Source organism: Scylla paramamosain, chromosome 10 (assembly GCF_035594125.1).
Source record: "Scylla paramamosain isolate STU-SP2022 chromosome 10, ASM3559412v1, whole genome shotgun sequence".
NCBI lineage: Eukaryota > Metazoa > Arthropoda > Malacostraca > Decapoda > Portunidae > Scylla > Scylla paramamosain.
The window spans coordinates 10,572,501-10,581,453 of NC_087160.1; positions in this window are offsets into that span (position 1 = coordinate 10,572,501).

The following is an 8,953-nucleotide window of genomic DNA, read 5'->3' on the forward strand; positions in this document are numbered from 1 at the left end:
TCACACTGCATAACAATTCACCCTCACACAACACTGTACCGTCACACAACACTTTACCTTTCATATTCACACAAAATTTCATTCTCACGCTGCATGACACAGCAGCCTCACACTGCATAGCACTTCACCCTCATCGCACCGTCATACAGCACTTCATTCTCCACACAAAATTTCAGCCTCACATCGCATAGCATTGCATCCTTACGCTGTACAATAACTTACCTTCATCTACCTCAAAGTATAGTAACCTCCGTCCATGTGCACCTCATCATTGCCTGTATTGTTTGTTTCTCTGTATTGGAATGATTAATTTCTCATCACGTAAAACATTTTTGTGTCCCTTCCTTTATTAATGATTACAGTATACTCTGACGTACTGGTAGTTTTCTTCTGCAGTATTTCTTTGAACTCCTGCTTATTTTATGGTGTGTGTGTGTGTGTGTGTGTGTGTGTGTGTGTGTGTGTGTGTGTGTGTGTGTGTGTGTGTGTGTGTGTGTGTGTGGTCATCGCACTGTCTCATTGATGGCAGTACTTACCTTTGGTAGGCATCGTTGCCACAAGGATACGTGTGCCAAAGAGAAATGTGCGAGTTAATATCTTAAAGATAGGGGTGCAGGGAGGGGGGGGATGTCGACCACCACGGGGGACAAATGGAAGTGATAATAGAATTTCCCTTTTTTGAGCCAGAGGGTAAAGAAGGGGGGGGGAGACTGGTTCACAGCTTTATTACATGGGCTGAGCCTTCAAAGTCTCCAAGGCTTCTCGCGCTGCTGAAGAATATTACTTTCATGATGAAGTCTTCAGGGAGACGAGTATGCCTCCCCAAGAATATTATTAATATAATGGTCGCTTAATGAAGGGAAGAGGAAGAGAGAGGATGTAGAGGGGCACGTTAAAGGATCGAGAAGGAGCAGGTGAAAGGTGTTGGGGCTGGCGGGGCTGCGGGGCGCGGCTGAGTAGCGGTGCTGCGCCGGTATATTAGATGAAGGATGCTTATGAAGACGACGAGACGATAGGAGGAGGGGGTGGGGAGCACGAACATGAAAGACTTGGTGCCCGCTCATGATGAAGATGAGTCTCTCTCTCTCTCTCTCTCTCTCTCTCTCTCTCTCTCTCTCTCTCTCTCTCTCTCTCTCTCTCTCTCTCTCTCTCTCTCTCTCTCTCTCTCTCTCTCTCTCTCTCTCTCTCTCTCTCTCTTTCAGGATGTAATAAAAGTAATAACAGGAGGTGGGGAAGTCTGGATCAAGGACACTGAAGTAATCCTTGTAAGCACAACGCGAGCAAAGACTGTAATAGAAGATCAACTAGTAATTTCGACGAGTAAATCAGAAACTGAAAATATTTATTATGCTGAAAAGGACACCGAAGGGAATAGTGAAGGGCTGAAGAGGGGGCGAGGAAGGGCGACTCACCAGGCAGAGTGGGTAAGGTAGGGAGGCCAAGAGAGAGAAGGAGAATGGAGAACAAAAAGTGAAGGAGGGAGAAGAGCATGGAAGGACGGAGTGGAGAAGAGAGGGATGCAAGGGAGGGAGGGAGGCGGGAGGGAGGAGTCAACACAGCCTCTGAGGGGAGAAGGCGCGTGGCCCATCCTCCTGTCATCCCAGATCAAAGAGTCTCTTCCCCTCTGTCAAAAATATTGGTCTACCCTTCACATAAGTTGCAGGTAAATTTTGGCCACCATAGAGTAGGGGAGGCTATAGAAAATCCATCCATCTACAAAGTCATCTTATACCTTCATCTATCGGTCTCCCTGTCTGTCTGTCTGTCTGTGTATCTATCTGTCTGTCTATCTATTTATCTTTGTATTTATTTGTCTTTTTTTATATCTGTCTTTCCACGTGGATGTCTTGTTTATCCATTCCTCTATATCTATCTATCTATATTTATCTATCTATACCTATCTATCTATCTATCTATCTATCTATGAGTAACTGTCTGTCTGTCTATCTATCTTCTGCTTATATGCCTGCCTATCTCCCTTTCTGTTAGTCTGTCTTCACAGCCATTCTATTCCTGCACCCATTCCTGTAAACATTTACCTCTTTCCATCAAACACGAGCGTGCCTTGGTAATCACAACAAAATTAACTCCGTGTGTCTGTGCTGGTTTGAGTCGAGGCAGGAATTAGAGGATCAAGGAGACTCTTAACGCAACATTGGCTGTGGTCGTATTATGCTTAGAGAGAGAGAGAGAGAGAGAGAGAGAGAGAGAGAGAGAGAGAGAGAGAGAGAGAGAGAGAGAGAGAGAGAGAGAGAGAGAGAGAGAGAGAGAGAGAGATAGATCATGTTCCCTAGGATGCAAACGGCTTTCTTGGATGTTTTTCTACTGTGATAGCGTCCAGGTTTTAATATGTTTACGCTACTCTACCCTGGAGGCTTAAATTGTGCCGCCCACTCGAGGCAGTCGCTCGGGATCGTATTTTATTAAGAGTAATACCTTTTTCCGCAGTGCAGCTCCAAGTAGCGGCTGCCAAGTGTGCTGCCGCCTCTCCGCTTCGTTACTCTGGCGAGCTCTCTCTCTCTCTCTCTCTCTCTCTCTCTCTCTCTCTCTCTCTCTCTCTCTCTCTCTCTCTCTCTCTCTCTCAATAAAGTCATCCTGGCCGCTGACTTCCACGTCTCTCCTCCAACTTTACTTTTATCACAGGCGACAGTTGAGTCTGAATTTCCTTTATTAGGCTAAAGATTTTCTGCTCCGGTTCCCGCTTGACTGATTCCAAAGGCTTCGGTTTGTGGTCTTTGGCGGGCGTTCAGGCGTTACCTTGTTAATAAAGACTCGTCTGTGTTCCTACCTGAGTGATCTGCAGCGTCCCTTCACATCGTCGACGTTGCGTTCGCTTGTGAGATAAATTCAAGTAAAAATCTGGTGCTCGTCTCAGGATTAAAATGTTTTCATGGTGTTTCAGCAACTTTATTTAATTGTTTGTTGTTTTCCTTATCTATTTATGTATTGGGTTAGTTTTCTTTCTTTTTTTTTTTATTTATTCGTTTTCGTATTTAGGTGAAGAGGGTCTGTTTGTGAAAGCAGGAAACATTTATAATATTTGGTAACCGTGTGAGGTGTATATTTCTGAGTTAATTTTACTTGTGTACTTGATGTTTTCATTTATTTTTTTTATTTTTCATGTTGAACTAATGAAAATCCGTTAAAGCACCATTTATTTTTTTATTTATTTATTTTTTTTACCGACATTTTCCTGGCAGTGCTTAAGTAAGGGACGCTGTGAGTGTAGACAATGCAGTAGAAATGCTTCCCTCAAAATATGGCATTTCCTTATTCTTAAGGATTGCACTTAGTCCATCATGTGTTTAGTTTGTAAAGTGCTGTGGGTATACCATTATTTTTGGTGATTTTAACAGGACTTGGTATGGCGTTCTCAGGCATCCACAGACTCTCGTTGCCAGGATTGATATTATATTGTAAACATTTATCATATACGGCACATCAGTTACCTGCTGTCATCGCCTTTACGTCCTTATTCTTGAACGTTTGGGCGTCTTAGCTCAAATACTTATAACAGACTCTAGTGGAAGTTATAGGGAGTTTCAAGAGTATTTTCATGATTGAAGTATTAGTTTGTCAAGGACTCTACGCCACCGATGGGGAAAATCATCGTGAGAAACTGACTGATATTTTTGTGGCCTTAAAAAAAATAGTCCTTATGATCAAAGCTTTTAAGAATAATAACGTAAGTGTTATAATTTGTGTTTACTGAAGGCAAAGACTATTCTTGCACACCCCTCCTCGTTGAGTTCAGCCGGGGAGGTTTACGTATGAGTGTATCATTATGGTATGGGTGTTGTGCCCATGTCTCACTGGCGTGGTGTGTGTGGCAGCAGGTTTAATAGCACGGTGCTGTCAGCAGGCAACATGTTAGAATTCTGTACTTGCTGGCGAGGACATGACTCGAACCCTTGTCCAAGTAGTGGAACAACCGAGCTTTACAGTTAAGCCACTGCTTGCGTCTGTATCATACTCATAGTGCATCCTCTTTCCTACGACTTCCACTATTGCAAAAGATGAGTATAAAAACACCTTATGTATTATTGCCTCTTTGGGGGCAGCATAGTGAGCGGGCTTTTTCTCTGATTTTTTATGTTCTTGGCCAGACCTCGTAATCCATAAGAAACACGTACGACTTCGTTGTTGCTGCGCCGATATTCAGTCAATAAGTCAGCCAGTCAATAATAATAATTTCATTGCTAGAGATTTCAAAGATTCTGTGGCGTCCAGTTACTGCCATTCCCCTCTCGAGCCTGACAGTTATTATCAGTTTTATATCAGAATCAGCAGATATTTGTTTCCTGTTAGTATTTATTGGGAAGATAATGGTTTTAATGCATGCAGGTGTAATTGGTGTTTCATCGTGGTGCGGCGCGGCTTTCACCAGGCAGGTGTGGCAACGGGTGGGCTGGCAACTCCTCTTCACTGTTTTTCAAGTTCAATGTTTCACCAATTTTGCATCGTTTGGGGTCGTGTGCTAAGCCGATAATGGGTTTGCCTGCTGTCTTTAAGCTCGGCGCGTCCTGAGGCGTACACACACACACACACACACACACACACACACACACACACACACACACACACACACACACACACACACACACACACACACACACACACACACACACACACACACACACACACACACACACACACACACACACACACACACACACACACGTTTGCTTCAGATATAATTTATTTTTCATTTATTCATTTTTTTATATTTCTCTGCGTCTTCCTTTTTCGTTATTTTGTCTAAAAAGGAAAAGAAAAAGAAAAAAAAACAAGATGCCGCCACACGTGTTTCTTATCATGCATGTTGTATTTTTCCTGCTGTGTATCCTGCATAGAAATTCATGTCAGTGAGGATTTGGTTATGTTCTATTTCCTCTCGTGTGTGGCTGAGCTGCTGGATTTCCGTGACCTTGGCCATTATTTTACGCCACATTGGGCCACTATTAGTTTTGCCCACTCTGTGACCTCACTTTATTTTTTCTTTATTTCACGTCATTTTAGGTCATTTCTCGTTTTCCTTTCCTCTCTGACTTGATCTTCGCTGTCATTTCTCATCATCACGGGATCAATTTTTATATTTTCCTTCCTGTTTGTGACCTTAACATTTTTTTGGTCCTTTTTTTTTCACATTAGGTCACTGCTCCTTGTTTCCCCATTACTCTCTCACTTGACCTTCCTTTATCACAACACTGGATCGCTGCTTATTTTTCGCCATCCATTCTTGGAGTATCAAAGAACAACTAACCAGACCGCTTTCCTTCAGATCAAGAGGTCTTTTTATGCCCTCCCCACCTCACGCTTCACGCCATAAGCTCCCCCATGAACATTTCACCCTCAAATCAAGATCTCCACATGATAATTCCCTTCATGGTGAATTAGGTTAGGCTAGGTTGGTTGGTTGGGTTGGGTTAAATTGGAGGGTTTTAACAAAAGGAGGAGTTGTTTTGGAGTGAGTGAATGCCGTGGGCGGAATTTATTTGGTGGAGTGTCCGTAGAATCTTTTATTTTTATTTATTTTTTTTTTATTAGGAGGGCTTATGTTAGAGGGTTTTATTATAGGGTGAAATTATTTTTGCTGAGTGTCGTGAGTGGAAGCTATTTAGGTGAGTGTGTCTGGAAGCTTTTTCGTTAAGTTGGCTTAGGTTGAGAGAATGTTATCATTTCTCAAAATTATTTTTGGTAACATTTTCATGCAATAATCATCTCGGCTGAAATTTACTTCTATGGGATCCATCTAAAAGCAGCTTGGTTTGCTTAGGTTAAACTTGAGCGTTTTATTGCGTGAATGAATTATTTGGGATGAGATTTTTCATGAAATAATTTCCTAGGGAAGAATTTATTTCCCTGTGGTTTGCCTGGAAGCCGTATCGTTAGGTTAGGTGAAATGAAGTTGGAGAAATTCTGTCATTTAAGATAATTATTTTGGGTGATATTTATATTTAGTAATCTGTATGAATAGATTTTTTTTTTCTTTTTACGTGTTAAGGAGACTGAATAAAAAAAAAAAGATAGAAAATGAGTGCCTGTTCTTAGAAGTTAACTATAAAGTAAAAAAAAAGATTATGAAAACATATAAAATAGAACGTTAATCAGTTGAATGAGATTTACGTATAAACCACATCATAACAGCCAGGAGAAATAGACAATAAAGAATGAGAACATCAAAGTGACAAAGAGAAATGAATTCCCTGGCTTTCCATGCCGGTGACGCAAGAATCCCCCCACACCTGTGCAGTGAGGAGCGCCTCGTCTCTTCCTGCGTGCTGAGAGCGTCCCCGAGGAGCCAGAAAGCTACAGAGGGGAAGCAGACGGGTGTGTGTGCGTTTATCAAAGGCAGAGGTGGAGGGAGGACTCAGCGTGCGGGGAGTAAGCCAAGGAAGAGCACGATCACTGTAATTATTGTTCGCAGGAATTAACTCTAACCGCAGAAGTTAATTAGAACTTAATGTATGTTGGTGGTAATACGCTTTCTGATACGTTTGTATTATTGTTGTTATTGATGAGTTAAGGTTTAATTACTGGTGATTAGTGTATTATTGTTATTATTATTATTATTATTATTATTACTACTATTATTATTATTATTATTATCATCATCGTCATCGTTAGTTAGTCATTGTTATTATTACCAATATTCTCCACTCTCCTGCAACAACAATAACATAAGCAGCAGCAGGAACTACTACTACTACTACTACTACTACTACTACTACTACTACTACTACTACTACTACTACTACTACTACTACTACTACTACTACTAGGCATTTGTTCTTGTGGACTACTTGCTTGCAGCATAGTTACGTCATATAGGGAGTTTTAACATTGCAAAAGTCATGGTGGCTGCTAACTGTCACTAGGAGGAAGGGAGTGAGAGGGAGAAGCGAGGGACCACTGAAGGGGTGGTGTGGTGATGGGAGGCAGGTATTGAGTGCAGCGTGTTGGGTGCAGTATAGTCGTGGGCAGAAGTCAAGTAATCTGTACCCAGTCTCACTGTGGGTTGCATTTTCTCTCAGTTTAAGTCCAATCTGGCGCTAATTCCTTTACAGATCTTGATAACTGATAGATTATTAATTTTGCAGGTCAGAGGACTTAACATTGCACAATGGTAAGCAGTGGAGGTATGTATTGTGTGTTATTCGACTATTTACCATCACTATACGTGCTTAGGAATGAGGGGGACTGCAGCTAGCGTGTTTAAGTGTACTACGAGTAGGTGTATGATCCTTACTCCCTTTACACACACACACACACACACACACACACACACACGTCACTTTGACAGCCCTCTACCCTCGTCAATGTCAGGCGGCCAGGCGGAGACGCGTGAGTGACCACCCGCATGCCCCGCCCTCAGCTTCCTCAGTGGTCAGTGGTCATGGTTTAGGACAGTAGCTTCCCCTCCCTTCCCCACTGTCCTCTCCTCGATCCCCTTCCCCTCCTCCCATTCTTATGTTTCTTCCTCTCTTCCCACACCCACAACTCATCGTTTGCTCATGTTCAGTGTTAGTTTTCTTGTTTTCTTTCTTTTCTCTTTTTTAGCGATTATGTGATGGCCTGTTTGGTTTTGTTATATAGTTCAAATAAATTACTAATGCATGCATGTGTGTGTGTGTGTGTGTGTGTGTGTGTGTGTGTGTGTGTGTGTGTGTGTGTGTGTGTGTGTGTGTGTGTGTGTGTGTGTGTGTGTGTGTGTGTGTGTGTGTCGTACCTTGACCAGCCACTTCCTGCCACGAGAATAATGGTGACGAAGGACATGTTATAACACCTCTTAGCCAGACATGACCATTACCTTACCTGCGCCCCATTTTTTTCCTATTAATTTGTAAGTAAAGCAGGATGAGTTTGCCGAACAGGTGTGAGGCAGGTAAGATGTAAAGGACTTGAAATTTTTAGACGTCTGGTGTGTCTTGGCAGGAAATGTATGCAATTCCTCAAGATTTGTGTCCTCTTCTGTGCGTCTCCTCAGCTTTTTGAATTGTATGTTAAGATGGAAATGGTGAGATGCTTTTAGGAGGGAGTTTTATTATTATTGTGACGTGTAGTACATGTGATGTAATAGTATGTCCGTTATTCCTGGGCTTGCGTAAAGTTTGTAGAAAATCGTGTGTGTGTGTGTGTGTGTGTGTGTGTGTGTGTGTGTGTGTGTGTGTGTGTGTGTGTGTGTGTGTGTGTGTGTGTGTGTGTGTGTGTGTGTGTGTGTGTGTGTGTGTGTGTGTTTATCACGGATTCAAGTTCGTATCTTCAATCTTGCTTGATGATTTCTTCGCCTTTGTGTGACGTGGTGCCTCCTCGCCTCCATTCCCTCAATCCTGCATGCCTCCTTTCTGCGCCACCACCTCTGTATTCAGTATATTGAAAATGTGGCTTCCCATTGATTCTCCAGACTGAAATTCTAATTTTATGCTTTTAGACTTAGTGGATTATAGAAGCTCTTTAGATGCGTCATGTGTTTTCTGCTAGATACGGTTGTTGCTCCTCTTATGGTATGAGTATATTAATGCAGACGTAGCTATTTTAATACAGTAGGGAGGGTATAGGGCAGATGTGATTTCTCGAATAGAGATGTAGCTTCTGAAGCATATCCATTATACGAAGTCTGGCTCTTGAATTATGAGTGGCCCAAATGAAATGTCTCCTTTTTCTTTTCTCGACACCTGTTAAAGGACGCCATAGCGGATCACCTGTCTCCATCCTACTGTCTTCTGTGCCTTCTTCTGTTACACTCATGACCCGCATGTCTTCTCTTCCTCCTACCTGGTGGGTCCATCTCCTGCATCCTCGTCCCCGAACTTCTCATTCCCTCATCTCTTCTCTTTACCTGGCCAAATCACCTCGATCTCGCCCTTCTACCATTTTTCCCAAAATTGACACAAGTATACAATACATTATGGGTGTATCTACTTAGACATGTATGGCTCAGCAAAAGCACCAT